Here is a 20,310-nt window from a genome sequence, read left to right on the forward strand (position 1 = left end):
TCTTGAGGATGGAGCGAGCTGGCCCGGCGGGCGGGGGGCGGGCCCAAGGACCGAGGGAGTGGCGGGCGGGCCGGCCGGCCAATAGGCGGCAAGCGAGGAGCCCCGGAGACCAATGAGCTGGAGCTTCTGCTAGCCGTGGCCGCCGAGACTCGTGCCCCGCCGGGGAACCAGATGAGGCACATCTGGACAGCTGCGCTGAGGAACTGTGCGGCCCCTTCGCGGGCCCGACGTCAGCTGAGCACGTCCCCCACGTCCTCTCCTTTGAGCCACTTATTTATTCACTTTTCCAAAGAAGCAACCAGGAATCCAAGTTTAAAACTTTTTTCGCCCTAATGCGAGACGGGGCCAGATCCCATCCAACACACAGTTTAACTTTCATGGGGCTCTGGGATCAAAAGGACAGAAACAGCAACAGCAAAAGCCCAGCCGCTGTCTGATTTAAAACTGGCAAAGTGGGAAAAATAGCGTTGAGTAAGACCGAGTTGGGTAAGTTTTGGGTACGTGCTGGATATCTTATTTCTCCCGCTGTGATCTCTACCCTGCGTCTTTTTGCTGTTCTCACTAAGCCTTTATATCAGGGAGAGAAAAATATCGCTTGCTGCCACAAACTGCACAGAACCTCGTTTCCTTTTCTTCTGCTTTGCTAACATTTTAATGTAATTTAATTAAATTTAATTTTGGGGTTATCTGTATGCTATTTAAAAATTTTCTGGGAACAGAAATTTAACTGTTATCCTGTAAAAAGCCTCTCCTGACTTCAAAGTTGAATCTATTGATACATTTATTTTTCTATTTTCTTTCTGTGAGAACAGGTATACATTTGTAAAGCCGGAATTTTTATCCATCCCCCCTCCCTGTTTTTCTTAAAGTATTTATTTATTTATTTGGTTGCGCTGGGTCTTCGTTTCAGGAGGCTGGCTCCTTAGTTGCAGCATGCGAACTCTTAGTTATGGCATGCATGTGGGATCTAGTTCCCTGAGCAGGCATCGAACCCAGGCCCCCTGCATTGGGAGCATGGGGTCTTAACCACTGCACTACCACGGAAGTCCCCCCCCGCCGTTTCGTCAGAAGATTGAAAAGTTATCTGGCTTTCAGAATTAACAAAACTTTTGCTTCCTTTAATGGAATATTTAATATTAAATTATTTAAATCCTGAATTATATAGGTAATTACTGTTTCACTTACATGTGAATGTAGCTCAGTGTCTTTTCTATATTCTCCTGTCCTTAGTGGTAGGCCCAAATTCCTTGATGATTGTTAAAAAACCGTACTAAACGTGATAGACCACTGTGTGCATCAGTAAGCTTATAATTATATTATTACCCCCATAATTCTATCAGAGTAATATTCAGAGTGCTGTTAGATGTTTGTGCTTGCACATAATTCTGGTATATATTTCAGGACTTTAAAATGGAAATGATGGCAAATACTGAGCTAGGTGAATGGCCAGAGGCCCATTCCATCCCAAACATCTCTAATTGTCTCTGTTTAAGCAATGTTTTAGATTTGAGACTTTATCATATGTTATTTACTCTTGTGGCAGCTGTGGCCAGAATTGATCTTTAATTTTTGACTTAGAAAGCAGTAGGTGCCATAATTGCAAGTTGCAAAGTGTGTTTTTGATTCAGAAAGGCACTGCACACTGTGAGTGGAAGAGGTGAAGTGGTTTTCAGGGATGTAGGGTTAGAAGGAACAGTGTTGCAGAGAATCAGTATCAAGAGCCAGCTGGCCTGGTTCAATTTAAAACCCTGCCGTTTGACCTTGGGTAGGTTACTCAGTCCATCATACCTCAGTTCCCTCCTTTGTACGTGACGATAATAGCACCTATCTCATGGGATTGTCTTGAAAACTAGATGAGTTAACACGCGTTAAACCCTTGGTTCTGGCACAGAGTTAGTCTTTGCTGTTGTGCACACTCTTCATTGCCGTCCTTTTCGGCTTCCCGTGCTGCACTTGTTTTCCCAGCCAGCATTTTGACTTCTACACTAGCAACTAGTGTTTACTGAGTGCAGACCCCTTGTTAATTGGGCACTGTATATGGCTGTAAAGGAGAGAGAGTTTGGAGAGGGGAGTGAGGTGGAATTTATCAAGTGCCTTAGAAAGACCTAGAGGGCTCTGGGAAAGAGGATCTTTCCCTCTGGGAAAGAGGATGGTTTCAAGAAAGGGTTGGCATTTCTGGAAAAGGATTTTGCCAAATGGCTTTGGTTGAGGGGAAAGGGATCATAGAACAGAAGGTGGCAGGCACTCCAGGAGGAAGGGAAAGCATGGGCAAAAATGCACTGAGGCTGAAAAGTGTGAATTTCTCCTGGGGGGATGTTGGGTTGTGATGTGGGATAATCTGTGAGAGCTTAGTAGGTGGAAAGGTTGGAAAAGTGGGAGGGGTAGGAGAGGGTGGCATGGAGAGCCTCTCTGTGGGGAAGGAGAGGCTTGGGAAGTAAGATTGGTAGGGGGTCACAAGCTGAACTTGCAGCAGTTACATAGTTGGAGGTATTTCTGGAATGATCCATCTCTCAGTTTCTCCCCCTTGCCCAGCATACACTTCCTGATCTGCTCCACTGCTTCAGTGACCCCCACCTCAGGGCCTTGCAGGACTGACCAGTGAGTCTCAGCTCCACTTTTTGGACTCACTCTGTGAGTGAGTGGCTGTCTTGGAGCTCTACTGAAGTGGTCTGGCATCCTGGACTATTACCGAGGCTACATTTCAGAAACAGGTCATGCCCTAAAGTCTTTGACATGGATGTGATTGTTGCACCTGCACCCCTCCCCAACCCCTACACACACAGTGTGTGTGCCAAAAAGCCCTTTTTCATGCTGCTCAGAGAATCGAGCATTCACATGCTAATACTTATAACTTTAGGATGCACAAGTATTAAAGTAGATGAGACCTGTAGTATGCACCTAAGTGACAAGTCAGTTTGGAGAGCTCTGCTTTCTCTTCCTCGTGAGCACTGTGCTGTGTCAGAGAGAACCTGAGTCTGGTCCTGATGCTGCCGTGGACCACCTGCATGTCCTTGGGCAAGACATTGAGCCATTATGGCCCTCTCTGTGCCATCATCTGTAAAATGATCTCTAAGATCCCTCTTCCATTGGATGATCTTTTATTTCTTTTCCCTGGGACAGTCTGTTGCTTCTAGAAGGCTATTTGATCCATCTATGAGTAATGGATTTTCTGAACACTTAATATATGACAGACATTGTTCTGAGTACTTTACCTGCCTTAACTCATATAGCCTCTCAGTAATCCTGTGAGGGTTGGTACCTATTAGCTGAGGTGACAGAGGCACGGGCGGATTAAGAAACTTGCCCAAGGTCACACTGTACAAATGACAGACGCAGACCCAGACGGTGTAACTCCAGAGCCCAAGCCTTCACCACTAGTCTATGCTGCCTTGGGTGTAATACAGCAGGGCTGCTCTTCTTGTTTGTGGCGGTGGTAGTCAAGAAGTCCATGGAGGGAGAATCACTGGAGGGGGAGGGACCATTTGGAGGAGTGGGGTTGGTAAAAATTCCCTGCAGGGACTATAATACCAACATGAATCTTGTCTATGGGATGCATTGCACATGCAGACAGGAGATGTGTTACTTGTTTATTAGATGGAGCTCATTACAGATAATCATTCTGTCTTTTCATCTTGATTGAACAGAACCACCATAGACCCTGGACTTATGGTAGACATTCAGTAATGTCAGTTGAATGACTGTATCCTTTGAGAAACTGGAACAGAGTGTATGTGTCAAAAGTAATGGTTTCTCCTTTATTTACCTGCCTTCTTTCCATTTTACTACTTTCTCGAGAGGTAATCTTTGCTAATAGTTTGGTCTGTATCCTTCCAGTCCTTCTCCAAGAATCTACTCACAGGTATAGATCTAAACGTAAATATAATTTAAAAATATAAATGGAACTACAGTAGTTTTATTTAAAAAAAATAGAGAAACTATGAAATGTTCCAAGGCTTGTGGAAGAATGGGCAGATGCCAGGTACACTTTCTATTCCTATTTCTTGGGCAGCCTGGTTTCTTGTCTTATTTCTGGAGATGCTGTGGTTTGGGGATAGGAATGTCTCATGGTGAAGGTTAACGTAGGACTATTTTAGGTGTCTTATTATTAGTCATACCCAGTCTGGATTCGATATTTTTGGGGGAATTCATTCTTAAAATTTTTAATATGTTTAATTAACTTTAAAATATTACTTGAAAAACAGTTTAATTTGCTTTCTGTCTCATTACCTTAATGTAGTCACTCTTTTCAGTATAGCACACTGACCGAGCACATGGATTTTTGAGTCAGATGAAGGGTTTCAACCCTAGATCTGCTTCTTACTAGTGTGCCTTGAGCGAGTCACTTTCTCTAGGCTTTATTATTTATAAAATGGGAATATCAAAGGCATTAAATGAGAAAATCAATATAAGGCATTTAGCATGGTGTCTGCGTCATAGTAAAGCCTATACATGTAAGCAATTCATTTTTTTTTTACTGTGGTAAAATAAACATAACATAAAATTTGGCATTATAACCATTTCTAAGTGTATAGTTCAGTGACATCAAGTACATTCACATTATGGTGCAACCAGAACTTTTAATAAATAAATAAATTAATTAATTAGTTTGGCTGCCTTGGGTCTTCGTTGCTGTGCGGGGGCTTTCCCTAGTTGCGGCGAGCAGGGGCTACTCTTCGTTGCGGTGTGCGGGCTTCTCATTGTGGTGGCTTTTCTTGTTGCGGAGCACGGGCTCTAGACACGTGGGCTTCAGTAGTTGTGGCATGCGGGCTGTAGAGCGCAGGCTCAGTAGCTGTGGTGTACGGGCTTAGTTGCTCCGCAGCATGTGGGGTCTTCCCGGACCAGGGCTCGAACCCATGTCCCCTGCATTGGCAGGCGGATTCTTAACCACTGTGCCACCAGGGAAGTCCCTCCAGAACTTTTTCATCAAACTGAAACTCTGTATTCATTAAACAATAACTCTCTGTTACCTTCCCCTCCCCTCTCCTCACCCTCTGGGAACAACCGTTCTGTATTCTGTGTTTATGAATTTGACTACTCTAGTTACCTCTTATAAGTGGAATTATACAGTATTTGTCCTTTTATGACTGGCTTGTTTCACTTAGCATAACGTCTTCAAGGTTCATCCATATTGTAGTAAGTGTCATAATTTCATTGCTTTTTAAGGCTGAATAATTTTCCATTGTATGTATATACCACATTTTGTTTATCCCAAACAAAACGTTGATGGGCATTTGGGTTATTTCCGTCTGTGAACTTAACGTTTTGTGTCAATTTGTCTAGGCCACAGTATCCAGAAAATGGGTCAAACATTATTCTAGATATTTTTGTAAAGGTATTTTTAGATGAAATTAACATTTAGATTAGTAGACTTTGAGTAAAGCAGATTAGCTTCCATAATGTAGGTGGGTCTCATCCAGTCATTTGAAGGCCTTCACAGAACAAGACTGGTCTCCCTTGAAGAGGGAATTCTGCCAGTAGACTGCCTTAAGACTTGAACTGCAGCAGCAACTCTTCCCTGGGTTTCCAGTTTGTTAGCTTATCCTGAAGCTTTTGGATTTACCAGCCTCCACAGTCATGTGAGCCAATTCCTGAGATAAATCTCTCTCTCTCTTTCTTCATATATATTTACCTATATATCTATATCCTATTGGTTATATTTCTCTGGAGAACCCTGACTAATACTACATCTTTTGCCTGTTGTGAATAATGCTGCTATGAACATTGGTGTAGAAATATCTATTGGGGTTCCTGCTTTCAATTATTTTGGGTATAAACCCAGAAGTGGAATTACTTCTGGATCATAAAGTAATTCAATTTTTTATTTTTTGAGGACCTGCCATACTGTTTTCCACAGTAGCTGCACCATTTTATTTTTTTAAAATAAATTTTATTTATTTTTTAAAATAAATTTTATTTATTTTTGGCTGCGTTGGGTCTTTGTTGCTGTGCGTGGGCTTTCTCTAGTTGCGGCTAGTGGGAGCTACTCTTCGTTGTGATGTGTGGGCTTCTCATTGTCGTGGCTTCTCTTGTTGCGGAGCACGGGCTCTAGGTACGCGGGCTTCAGTAGTTGTGGCTCACAGGCTCTATAGCGCAGGCTCAGTAGTTGTGGCGCACCGCTTAGTTGCTCCGCGGCATGTGGGATCTTCCTGGACCAGGGCTCGAATCCGTGTCCCCTGCATTGGCAGGCAGATTCTTAACCACTGCGCCACCAGGGAAGCCCTGCACCATTTTATATTCTTATCAACAATGCATAAGGATTCTGATTTCTCTACATCCTTGCTAACACTTGTTGTTCTGGGTTTTTTTGTTTGTTTGTTTTTATTTTTAATAACAGCCATCCTCATGGATATGAAGTGATATCTTATTGTGTCTTTGATTTGTGTTTCTGATTAGTGATGTTGAGCACCCTTTCCTGTGCTTATTGACCATTTGTATATCTTCTTTGGAGAAAGGTCTATTTAAGTTCTTTGCTCATTTTTAAGTCAGGTTTTGTTTTCTTATTGAGTTGTAGGTGTTCTTTATATATTCTTGATGTTATCTATTTATTGGGCATATGATTTGCAGATATTTTCTCCCATTCCCTGGGATGCCTTTTCACTCTGTTGGTATCGTCGTTTGATGTAGTCCGATTAATATATTTTTTCTTTTGTTGCCTGTGCTTTTGGTGTCATATCCGAGAATCATTGCCAAATCAAGTGTCATGAAGATTTTCTTCTGTGTTTTCTTCTAAGAGATTTATAGTTTTAGTTCTGATGTTTGGGTCTTTGATACATTTTGAATTAATTTTGTATATGATGGAGGTAAGGGTCCGACTTTATTGTTTTGTATGTGGATATCTAAGCAATTCACTTATTAATCATTATAATGCTCTTCTCTTTATAAACACCATTAGAATACATATAGACATAGTATTAAAATATTGATTCATTCTTGACTTATTTTTAAAGCTATGTCTAAAGTGCTAATTTTTTCCTCATAGAATTACTCAAAATTTCTACTTCTGATAACTTTTACTCTCTACAAGAAAGAAAGATTTTTCCTATGGTTAAAGGGCATTGATTGCTGATAGCTTTCCTTCCTCTCTTTCCACCTTCCTCCCTTTCTTCCTTCCTCCCTCCCTCTCTCTCTCTCTTCCTTCCTTCCTTTCTTTCTTTCTTTTTCTTTCTTTCTTTCCTTCTTTCTTTTTTTCTTTCTTTTTTCCTAACCCTTCTAATTTCTTTTGGCTTTAGAATTAAAAAAGTAATCTATATGAGCTGAAAAAATTGAAACAGTGTATAGAGTCAAAACTAATGTTTTCCCCTTTTCTTACCTGCTTTCTTCCCATCCCACTACTGTCCCCGAGGTACCTTTGTTAGTAGTTTGGCCTGTATCCTTCTAGACCTTCTCCAAGAATCCACTCACAGGTATAGATCTAAACGTAAATATAATTTTAAAATATAAATGAGACCATATTGTATTCATTGTTCTGCCCTTGTTTTTTGTTTTTTTTTTTAGCTCCACACATACATAAGCATATACATGTATAATATACAAATCTCAACCTGTCACCTGAGATGTATAGATTTTTGTGGCATATCTTGTCATGGAGAACAGTAGGTGAAGCTAAAATGAAAGAATGTTCTTTTTCTATAGAAGACCATGCCACTTAAAGTAAGAGTGGCATTGGGCTAAGCTTCTCAAATCAGACTGCTTGCACTGTTCCTTGTGGCCTCATTCCCATGAAAACTCACTTCTTTAAGCTGAAAGGTGAACTCTTTCTCACCAAATTATGTAGAGCTCCCATTAACTTCACTTTTTTCAGAGCCAGAATTCCCCCGTGGCTGTGTCATTTCCTGGTAGGAACTTAGGTGTTTAGGAGGCATTTGAATTCCCTCCTAATGACCTGAAATCCTACTTACTCTGTTTTCTGACTTGAGTCAACAACTAGGTGGCCAAATAGACCCAGTTTCTTGTGTAGAGACACTGTGTTTATCCCTGGCCCAGAGTCTACCACCAAATACATTTTCAGTAAAAAGTATTATATTTCATTTGTCATAAATTTAATAGAAGAAAAAGAAACCAAAGTGAAATATAAGAGATTTTTGAAATTTGGGTAACTATTTCTTCAGAAAAAGATATATTAGTTCCTAAAATATTCTTCTACAGACAAAACAATAGATTAAAATATCAAAATATTGGGATTAATAACTACTCTCATAAAATTCAAATGGCATCCTTCATATCCAAGTAGCCCTATATTAAATTACTTCCTTACACTTTAAATTAAAAAAGTATAAAGTTCTGAATTTCACTTTGATATGTCTAGGTATGGATCTTAAAAAAATTTTTTTTAACATCCTGTTTTCTCTTGATGTGTCCTTTCCATTTGAAGACCCAAGTCTTTCTTTAGCTCAGAGAGTTTTTCTCCAATTATTTGATTCTTGCTTCCTCTCTCTGTAAGCCAGGAATAATTCGGACAAATGATTGTCAAAAACTCTTAAAGGAAGAGAGGAAAAGCCAAAATAGAGAGAGGTATGGTAGTAAGGAGCACATTTAGGACAGTTTTAGGGACACTGTATGTTTAATAAATAATGAAAATTCAATACCATTAAAAATGTTAGTGAAGAAGAAGAAAATCATGAAAAATACTCACACAAAAATCATGTCATAGCTGAACCTTGGGGATAAAGGTCCGAGGAAGAGAGAGTAATAAGGGGGAGAGAGAAAGTTGTGTTGAGGAAGAATGGGGGAACTGGGGTCAGAGACCTAGATGCTCCTTACCTTTAAGCCAGCAGGAAGGAGAACTGAACCCCAGCTTCTCCATCTCTGGTGTTGCTTTTCCTCCTCCTGCTCTGCCTTCGGTTTGTATGCACTAAGGGCATGAAGACAGACTGTGGAAGAGCACAGTGATCTTGGTTTTTTTCTTGCTGCTTGTGTGACTTTTCGGACAGGTTGTTTCCACTGTGGGGAGAAGAGGGATGAATCAATACCTCATCCTCCTGGGGCAAGTTGGGAACCTCTGTATGGACACTAAGCCTCATTTTCCTCATCAGAAAATCAGGCCTGTCTCTCCCTACTTCTAAGAGAGGAGTCATGAAGTACTGTATGTGATAGGGTTTTGTGAACTTTATTGTGCTCCACGGAGGATAGAGATTATGTAACCGTCATCATGCTTTAAAGCTCTTTCTTCCCAGAAAAATACACAAACAACTAATGGCTGAGTGACCATTTATGAGGTGTCAGCCCCTTCTCAGGGTTCTTCTCATTTTATCTTCATGGACACCTTATGGGATAGAGGCTCTTATTATTCCAATTTTATAGATGAGGTAACTGAGGCCCAGAGAGGTTAAGTAACTCTTCCAAGATCACACAGTGATGAAATCAGGACTTAAACATAGGATAACCTCATTTCAGTGTCTGAACACTTAACATTTATGCCATGTGTAATACACTCAGGAGTGAAGCAACTGCTGTTGATGGCAACTTCTCAGAGGGTTGGTGAGTAGTCGAGTCTAGTGCTGGTCAGCAGAGGTAGAGGTCTTTCTGTGTGCACCAGATTCCTTGTTCTGATCTGCCAGATTCCTCTTACCATCCTTTGTAATCCTGGGAGGGTGAACACTTTGTATCCTCTGTGCCTGATACACCCTAGTTCCGGCATCCATCACCCCTGGCCTGAATTACTGCCACAGTGTATTAAACTATCTGTGGTAAAGGATCAGTTTGGTTTTGGTTTTATTTTTTTTCCCTCGGTCCAGTGAAGCTTGACATTTTTGTAAAAATATAAAAACTCCTATTTGGATGTTGCAGCAATGTCGTATTACTCTAAAATGTTTTAAAGTTTCTAAACGTTTACTGTCCGTTTCCGTGATTATCTTGTTGCAGATGGTGAACAGTTTGCTTACTAGCGTTGGTCCACAGACTATGGCTTCACTAGCATTGTCCTTGGGTTCTCCTTGCTTTCACTCTTGCCCCCTGTAAAACAACCAGGATGTGCCACAAAGCAACCAGGATGATTCTTTAAAAATACACATAAGGTCCCATCATTCCCCTGCTTAAACCCTGCAATGGCTTCCCACTGCATTTAACATAAAGTCCAGATATTTACCATGGGCTGAAAGGTAATCTGGCTCTGCCTACATTCTCCCATCTCCATCTCCGCCTTGCCCACTCTTCCCCCAATGCTAATGAAATGTAGTCAGACTTTGGATAAAAAAGTAGGTTCAGGTAGAGAACACATAATGATTTGAGATGTGAGATACGCTTTGTTTTGTTCTTTCGTCTACAAGCTCAAGCTTGCACTGGTGCTTCCCTCACTTCCTCCAGGAGCGAGAACTTTGCCACTAGCTTCAAAATGAGTGAGATGGCCAATACCAAGTCCCAGAGAAGATTTGTGAGGAACTCTGCTCGAGTAATGTAACCTACTGCTCCTCTGATAGACTCAGCCTCATGATATCCGTATTCTGTTCACACCTTATACAAGCGTGTTAGGCTGTTTGTTTCCTTCCTCAGAAAATGGGACTGATATGGGTCAGGATTGTACAGGGGTCATTCCAATTGCTCTTGAGATTGGAGAATAAAAGATTGATAGTGTGATTGTTGTTACTGTTGATGAAAATTCATTGGTGGGGAGCATGACTTTATTCAGTGAGCTGAGGGGAAGCACACATCCTGGCAAAACAGTTTCTTGGTTGGTTTGACTTTGGCCCTGAACACTTGCCATCCAGAGGCCCTCTGTGTGGAGGCAGTCAAGATTCTCTCCCCATCTCACCATTGCTTTCTAGTCTCCAAATGGAGCACTACTGTTGCAATGAATGAGTAGGAAGCAGCTCCAGAATTGCTCATGTAGCCATGGAGAGTCATGGTTTATACAGAGCATGCTTTTGTAGCTGAAAGCTATAAAAGCTGGTGTGAACATCGTTTCAGGCTTTATCATTTCAATGCCTTTTTAACCCATTGCCAACATCATTTCAAGCTTTATCATTTCAATGCCTTTTTAACCCATTGCCAATTCTAATGATTTCCCAACTTTCAGAAGAGGAATTTTATTGTCTTTTGTTAATGAATTGTCCTGGTAATGAAAACAACTGTCAAATTTTAGCGGCAAGAAATTTATATTCAGTAGATCTGGGGATGTGAAGTAGGAATGTTCATTTTATCAAGCATCCCAGGAGATTCTCAGGCAGGCGGCTCAAGGACCTTATTTTGAAAAACACGGGTTAAAGTATTGATAGTATCTTTTCTGTGTAATACTGGTATTTAGTGCTAAGTTGACTGAATTTTAAAGAAGTTCTGTTTTTGCCCAAGATAGAGTAACAGGGCCAGATTTATTCTTTTGCCTGAAATAACCTGAAATAATATCAGATAAAATATATGAAACAATATACGGTTTTTGAAACGCTGGCCATCAGGCAGTGGGAAGGCAACGATCCCCAAGAAATCACAAACAAAAGAGGTGAGGGCTTGAGAATGAACTGATAGCTAGTGGGAAGCAGCAGCATAGCACAGGGAGATCAGCTCGGTGCTTTGTGACCACCTAGAGGGGTGGGATGTGGGAGGGAGGGAGACACAAGAGGGAAGAGATATGGGGACATATGTATATGTATAGCTGATGCACTTTGTTATACAGCAGAAACAGTAATGGGGAATAATTAACCCTACACTGAGCACTGCTCCAGACGTGCCTAACAAATCATAAAAAAGCAATATCCGGGCTTCCCTGGTGGCGCAGTGGTTGAGAGTCCGCCTGCCGATGCAAGGGACACGGGTTCGTGCCCCGGTCCGGGAAGGTCCCACATGCCGCGGAACGGCTGGGACCGTGAGCCATGGCCGCTGAGCCTGCGCGTCCGGAATCTGTGCTCTGCAACGGGAGAGGCCACAACAGTGAGAGGCCCGCGTACCGCAAAAAAAAAAAAAAAAGAAAGTAAAGCAGTTGTGTTTAAAATGTAAATACACTGTCCTTGACTGTCCTAGAGGTGTATTTCCATACACATTTTTGTACCATTAAAAAGTCAAATAGTCGAGGCCTTCAGAGTAACATTTTGTACATAACAAGCCGGAGTCTGCCACACCATGGTCTGTGTTGATATTTACCTTGGCTTCTGAGATAGCAGTTCCTCTTTGATGTCTATTGTTGTTTTTTTGAAATACTTTTCCTGTGTTTGATAACTCCAGCTTCCCCATTGGATTATGGTAAGGTAAACAGCCAAGCGCATCATGTATCCGTCCCAAGGGTTGGAGCTGGGAGTAGGGGACAATGAATGGAGGGCGAGGTGGGGCTAATTCTCTGAGGCCAATGGATGACTCGGAATCAAATGCCTTAGAGAGCAGTAAGGGCCAAACCAGGGAGGCCAAGATCTGCTGACAGGTCTAAGGGGTGGGTTAAGCCAGGGTCTAGAACCAGAAGCCTTTGAAATTCAACAGGAGTGTACAGGGATTGAAGTCACCAATGTCGTGTTAGGACTGTGAGCAAGGCTGAAGATTCAGACCTCTACTTCACCACCAGCAGTTTGAGGTTGGATCAGAGAGGTTACTCTGGGGTCATGCATGAGCTTAATGCTCTGGGGGTCCATAAATGAGCTCTAAGCTTTGAACCTGGGCTGTCTATTCTCCTCTGAGAATTAGATAGTTTTAAATTTGGTCACCAGGTGTGTTTCTCTGATTCATCACTGCCCTGAAGTTCAGCCTGACACCGTATCTTCTGGATATCTCTTCTTAGATGCTTTGCTGCTTGAAAAAACAAGTTTTCTTCAGTTTGGCTGGTGCTAAGCACCTTGCAATCCTCTCCCATTCTGCCGGTGCTGATATATGGCTTTTCTTCATACAACTTATAAATCTCTTGGATGCTGGAAAAGTATATGTTTCTTAAAATGTTGTATCTCAGATCAATTTGTAGGAAAGCTCCTACTTGAAGATGACAACAAGATACCATTACTCTCATTTGATGGAAATGTTACTTTCTTTGAAGGATTGGGACTAAATGGTCAGTCTTTGAAAAAATTGGAAGTCAGTTTGTCTTTTTTAGATTTTTCTTGACGTGGACCATTTTTAAAGTCTTTATTGAATTTGTTACCGTACTGCTTCTGTTTTCTGTTGGGGTTTTTTGGCCGCAAGGCATGTGGGACCTTAGCTCCCCGACCAAGGATTGAACCCACACCCCCTGCATTGGAAGGTGAAGTCCCAACCACTGGACCGCCAGGGAAGTCCCAAGTCAGTTTGTCTTTTAAAATTTTTATTTATTTATATATTTTTTACGCGGGCCTCTCACTGTCACGGCCTCTCCCGTTGTGGAGCACAGGCTCCAGATGCGCAGGCTCAGCAGTTGTGGCTCATGGGTCCAGCCGCTCCGCGGCATGTGGGATCCTCCCAGACCAGGGCTCGAACCCGTGTCCCCCGCATTGGCAAGCAGATTCTCAACCACTGCATCACCAGGGAAGCCCCCCAGTTTGTCTTTTAAAGCAGAGGTCTTAAAAGTCACATTTTCACCTAGAAAAGAGGCTTTTGATCAGAGGTCTTCAAAAACTTTACTTTTATTCCTAATGTCGACTGTACTATGGATTGGGTTACTGCAGCTGGGGTGCAGGGATGCATACTGGTCAGTATTCTCATGGTCACTATGATAGTTCTTGGGGCAGAAACGATTCACTTGCAGTATTCAATAATGATAATAATAACAACAACAGCAGCAGTGCTAGATGGTAGATGGAATAAGTTTATCACTTTCATTTCCTTCAAATCGGTATTGATTGGAGGAGGTTCTGTTCCTCTCTGGTGTTTTCCAGTGAGAGAGATAGGTATGAAAGAGATTAAGAGAGCATGGGTGATGGGACTTCCCTGGTGGTCCAGTGGTAAAGAATCCGCCTTACAATGCAGGGGATGCGGGTTCAATCTCTGGTCAGGGAACTAAGATCCCACATGTCGCGGGGCAGCTAAGCCTGCGCCCCACATCTGCTGAGCCTGCGTACTGCAGACTACAGAGCCCATGAGTCTGGAACCCGAGTGCCACAGCTGCAGAGCCCATCAGCCCTGGAGCTTGTGCACCACAGCTAGAGAAGACAAAACCCGCTACCACAACTAGAGAGAAGCCCGCACGCCACAGCGAAAGATCCTGCATACCTCAATGAAGATCCCACATGCCGCAACTAAGACCTGATGCAGCCAAAAAAAAAAATAAAGTAAGTAAATCTTAAAAAAAAAAGAGAGTATGGTTGAGGCTTTCTGCCTTTACCTGATGAGCTTAGGACCACATTCTGTATTCCTGCATGTATCTGGGACTTTCAGCCCACCAGGACGATGCAATCAAGGACAAAGGTTATGATTTCTGGAGAGAAATGCACAGAAAAGCTAGATACAATTTAACAATTGTTAATTGTGGTAGGCGGCGCTGGTTTTGTTTTGGCATTATTTTTAATTATTTCTGCTTGTGTGCTAATGAGTCAGAGAGGGTGGAATGAGTGGATGAAACAACTGAGCCCTGAAAAGCAGTTACATTCTGATTGGTTCTCAGGTGGAAGTTTATTTTTCCATGAGAAGAGAATCAGCTTGACAATGGGAAACCCTTGAAGGGGGCAGGAGCCTCTGACTTTGCTTCAGTCTCAGTCCTGCTTCCGTCTCCCCACTTTTGTCTCTGCCCTCTCCTCTCATGCCTCTTCCCCCCAAACCCACGATGGCCCTTCTGTCGGCAACTTTCTCCTGAACCTCATTTTCCCAGAAATTGCACAGGATTCAGAAGAGGCTATGGTGGGATATTTTCCCTCCTCTTTTCTGTGGATCTTATTTTTTGGATTGGAAATCTAATTTACATGCCACTCTAGAGGTCCTTCTTCAAGATTATTTTTTGAAATGAAGACAACCCATTTTTTTTTCCTGTCTTGAAAGGAGCTTTTAAAAACTTAGAAATGGAGAAAGGTCAACTGAGGGGATGTTTGGATTTTGAAGTATCCTGACACTGGCATGAAACCAGTTCTTGTGAAAACGAAAGGTTTGGCCTGTCATGAAAACACACCCGCTCCTATACTCAGACAGTACAGTGGTCCTACGTTTTATGGAAAACAGTGTTGACTCTTACACTGAGCACAGTGAAGCCTCTGGATTTTCCTTTTGGTGCAGCATCAGTCACTGATGGTGCTGAATCATGAAGCACATGGCCAGACTTGGGGATGGAGTATTGTTAATGAGGGAACTTTGGCCTGAGAAAGTAAAATTTCATGAAAAGCTGCAGGAGTATCATCTCTCCTTCATTGTTTGGCACATCATCACTTTATTTTTCCATGTTTTAGTTAACAAATGATATTGAGAAGTATCTTCTCCTTCACCATCTCCAAACCAAAGTCCATCTTTTTGTCTTTTTCCTGTGGGTATGATTTGAGAAGCAATCCATCAGGGACAATTCTGAGTCTATGTTGAATAAAAAAGCAAGAATAAAGGTGAATGATTATTTTTTCCTGGTGTTCTAAGTCATTGGAGAAATGATAAGGAAGTTAGCTTACATCACTGAGCATCTTACTCTTATAGAAAGGACCATTAGACTAGTGATTGGAGAAAGCAGTGGCATCCTTGGCAGAAAGACTCTGGTTTAAATGAGCTTCTCCACTGGCCTTCCTTTGGGCTCACTTCCACCTCTAGTCCATCTCATCATTAACCACATTTCTAAAATTAATTTATTAGAGGGGCAATTTGGTTCACAGGATGAGTGGATTTTGATTGGGTGTGGTGGTGGTGGTAGATGGAAAGGGGAGAACCTGATGATTATTCCACTGAGGGCCTGAACAACATGAAGAGGGAAGGCCAGTTAAGCAGAAAGAGAAAAAAGAAGCAACTGAGCCAATCTTCTAAAAACCTTTGTTGGAAATCTGCTTGAAGACTAATTTACTGCCCTTAGTCATATGGTTGAGTCATATTTTTTGTAACTAGTTCTTATAAAATCCAACCATTTCCAAGCTGATGACCAAAGAATTCTCTTCCAACTTGTTAGGGTAGAGAGATCTCTTCTTTAACCAAAATTACTGAAAATCTTTTGCCACCAAGCACTCAGATTTCTTACTGGGTCCACCCCTGCAAGATCAATTTTTCCAGATCAATCCAGTTGGTTAGGTTAACTGGGGCCCAGTTAATCTTAAATAAGTAAATACCAATTATAGGGGCAGAAAGCTTTCTTTTTTTTTAAATTGAAGTAAAGTTGATTTACAATGTTGTGTTAGTTTCTGGTGTACAGCAAAGTGATTCAGTTATTTTTATATATATATAAAACATATATATATATATTCCATATATATATATATATATATACACACACACACACACACACACCCCCCTATACAGGTATATCTCTATCTCTGTATACCTATACAGTAGGACCTTGCTGTTTATCTATTTTATATATAGTAGTTTGTAGTTGGTATCTGCTAATTCCCAATTCCTAATTTATCCCTCCTCTCCCTTTTCCCTTTGGTAACCATAAGTTTGTTTTCTATGTCTGTGAGTCTGTTTCTGTTTTGTAAATAAGTTTGTTTGTGTCATATTTTAGATTCCACATATAAGTAATATCATATGGTACTTACCTTTCTTTTTCTGACATTTCTTTTAGTATGATAATTTCTAGGTCCACCCATGTTGCGGCAAATGGCATTATTTCATTCTTTTTTATGGCTGAGTAGTATTCCATTGTGTATATATACCACATCTTCTTTACCCATTCGTCTGTTGATGGACATTTAGGCTGCTTCTGTGACTTAGCTATTGTAAAAAGTGCTGCTATGAACATTGGAGTACATGTATCCTGTTGAACTATAGGTTTTTCCAGATATATGCTCAGGATGGGATTGCAGGATCACGTGGTAACTCTGTTTTTAGTTTTTTACGGAAGCTTCATACCATTCTCCATAGTGGCTGCACCAATTTACATTCCCATCAACAATGTAGCAGGGTTCCCTTTTCTTCATATCCTCTCCAGCATTAGTTATTTGTAGACTTTTTAATGATGGCCATTCTGGCCAGTATGAGGTGGTACTTCATTGTAGTTTTGATTTGCATTTCTCTAATAATTAGTGATGTTGAGCATCTTTTCGTGTGCCTATTGGCCATCTGAATATCTTCTTTGGAGAAATGTCTATTTAGTCTCAGGGGCAGAAAGCTTTTTAATCTCCCAGGGGAACAGACACGTTTGTGGAAGTCCAGTTCAGGACTTTATCAGATGGCAGGAATTACTCTTCTCTCCAAGTGATACTAGAATAAAGTGACCCTTCGTAGAGTCATAGAGCTTTCCAGGGCATTCTGCCCAGGATGAATGATGCCCAAGAGCGTCTAATTCCACTATAGCTTCCCTACAGGTCTCTCAACAACCAGAAGACAAATTCTTTATCTCAGGGTCAGCTTCATGGTTGTGCCTTGTATAATAGCACAGGGCCCAGTTTTATTTTTTTGAATTTTATTTAATTTATTTTTTTATACAGCAGGTTCTTATTAGTTATCCATTTTATACATATTAGTGTATATATGTCAATCCCAATCTCCCAATTCATCCCACCACCACCCCTCCCCCTGCCACTTTCCCCCCTTAGTGTCCATACGTTTGTTCTCTACATCTGTGTCTCTATTTCTGCCCTGCAAACCGGTTCATCTGTACCATTTTTCTAGGTTCCACACATATGCGTTAATATTCGATATTTGTATTTCTCTTTCCGACTTACTTCACTCTGTATGACAGTCTCTAGATCCATCCACGTCTCTACAAATGACCCAATTTCGTTCCTCTTTACGGCTGAGTAATATTCCATCGTATATATGTACCACGTCTTCTTTATCCATTTGTCTGTCGATGGGCATTTAGGTTGCTTCCATGACCCGGCTGAAATGAACATTGGGGTGCATGCGTCTTTTTGAATTATGGTTTTCTCTGAGTATATGCCCAGTAGTGGAATTGCTGGGGCATATGGTAATTCTATTTTTAGTTTTTAAGGAACCTCCATACTGTTCTCCATAGTGGCTGTATCAATTTACATTCCCACCAACAGTGCAAGAGGGTTCCCTTTTCTCCACACCCTCTCCAGCATTTATTATTTGTAGATTTTCTGATGATGCCCATTCTGACTCGTATGAGGTGATACCTCATTGTAGTTTTGATTTGTATTTCTCTAATAATTAGTGATGTTGAGCAGCTTTTCATGTGCTTCTTGGCCATCTGTATGTCTTCTTTGGAGAAATGTCTATTTAGGTCTTCTACCCAGTTTTTGATTGGGTTGTTTGTTTTTTCATATTGAGCTGCATGAGCTGTTTATATATTTTGGAAATTAATCCTTTGTTCGTTGATTCATTTGCAAATATTTTCTCCCCCGGCCCCATTCTGAAAGTTGTCTTTTCGTCTTGTTTGTATTTTCCTTTGCTGTGCAAAACCTTTTAAGTTACATTAGATCCCATTTGTTTATTTTTGTTTTTATTTCCGTTACTCTAGGAGGTGGATCAAAAAAGATCTTGCTGTGATTTATGTCAAAGAGTGTTCTTCCTATGTTTTCCTCTAAGAGTTTTATAGTGTCCAGTCTTAACATTTAGGTCTCTAATCCATTTTGAGTTTATTTTTGTGTATGGTGTTAGGAAGTGTTCTACTTTCATTCTTCTACATGTAGCTGTCCTGTTTTCCCAGCACAACTTATTGAAGAGACTGTCTTTTCTCCATTGTATATCTTTGCCTCCTTTGTCATAGATTAGTTGACCATAGGTGTGTGGGTTTATCTCTAGGCTTTCTATCCTGTTCCATTGATCTATATTTCTGTTTTTGTGCCAGTACCATATTGTCTTGATTACTGTAGCTTTGTAGTACAGTCTGAAGTCAGGGAGTCTGATTCCCCCAGCTCCGTTTCTTTCCCTCAAGACTGCTTTGGCTATTCAAGGTCTTTTGTGTCTCCATACAAATTTTAAGAGTTTTTGTTCTAGTTCTGTAAAAAATGCCATTGGTAATTTGATAGGGATTGCATTGAATCTGTAGATTTCTTTGGGTAGTATAGTCATTTTCACAATATTGATTCTTCCAATCCAAGAACGTGGTATATCTCTCCATCTATTTGTATCATCTTTAATTTATTTCATCAGTATCTTATAGTTTTCTGCATACATGTCTTTTGTCTCCCTAGTATTTGATTCTTTTTGTTGCAGTGGTAAATGGGAGTGTTTCCTTAATTTCTTTCAGATTTTTCATCATTAGTGTATAGTAATGCAAGAGAGTTCTGTGCATTAATTTTGTATCCTGCTACTTTACCAAATTCATTGATTAGCTCTTGTAGTTTTCTGGTGGCATCTTTAGGATTCTCTAAGTATAGTATCACGTCATCTGCAAACAGTGACAGTTTTACTTCTTCTTTTCCAATTTGAATTCCTTTTATTTCTTTTTCTTCCCTGATTGCCGTGGCTAGGACTTACAAAACTATGTTGAATAATAGTGGCGAGAGTTGACATCCTTTTCTTTTTCATGATCTTAGAGGAAATGGCTTCAGTTTCTCACCATTGAGAATGATGTTTGCTGTGGGTTTGTCATATATGGCCTTTATTATGTTGAGATAGGTTCCCTCTATTCTCACTTCCTGGAGGGTTTTTGTCATAAATGGTGTGGAATTTTGTCAAAAGCTTTTTCTGCATCTATTGAGATGATCATATGGATTTTATTGTTCAGTTTGTTAATATGGTGTATCACATTGATTGATTTGTATATACTGAAGAATCCTTGCCTCCCTGGGATAACCCCAATTGATCATGATGTATGATTCTTTTAATGTGTTGTTAGATTGTTTGCTAGTATCTTGTTGAGGATTTTTGCATCTATATTCATCAGGGATATTGGTCTGTCATTTTCTTTTTGTGTAGTATCTTTGTCTGATTTTGGTATCAGGATGATGGTGACCTCATAGAATGAGTTTGGGAGTGTTGCTTCCTCTGCAATTTTTTGGAAGAGTTTGAGAAGGATAGGTGTTAGCTCTTCTCTAAATGTTTGATAGAATTCACCCGTGAAGCCATCTGGTCCTAGACTTTTGTTTGTTGGAAAATTTTTAATCACATTTTCAGTTTCATTACTTGTGATTGGTCTGTTCATATTTTCTATTTCTTTCTGGTCATTCTTGGAAGGTTATACTTTTCTAAGAATTTGTCCATTTCTTCCACGTTGTCCATTTTATTGGCATAGAGTTGCTTGTAGTAACCTCTTAGGATGCTTTGTATTTCAGCGGTGTCTGTTGTAACTTCTCTTTTCATTTCTAATCTTATTGATTTGAGCCCTCTCCCTCTTTTTCTTGATGAGTGTGGCTAATGGTTTATCAATTTTGGTTATCTTCTCAAAGAACCAGCTTTTAG

General features: G+C 40.7%; 1 protein-coding gene across 1 annotated transcript in view; it reads left to right on the top strand.

Annotated features, from left to right (window-relative positions):
• Positions 1 to 270: 270 nt before the first annotated feature.
• TMEM45A (transmembrane protein 45A) overlaps positions 271 to 20,310 on the top strand; it is a 101,254-nt gene continuing 81,214 nt past the window's right edge. The window contains exon 1 of the mRNA XM_060009858.1: positions 271 to 486. The gene's annotated coding sequence lies outside the window, so the exon portion shown is untranslated. The remainder of the gene's footprint in view (positions 487 to 20,310) is intronic.

Source organism: Delphinus delphis, chromosome 4 (assembly GCF_949987515.2).
Source record: "Delphinus delphis chromosome 4, mDelDel1.2, whole genome shotgun sequence".
NCBI lineage: Eukaryota > Metazoa > Chordata > Mammalia > Artiodactyla > Delphinidae > Delphinus > Delphinus delphis.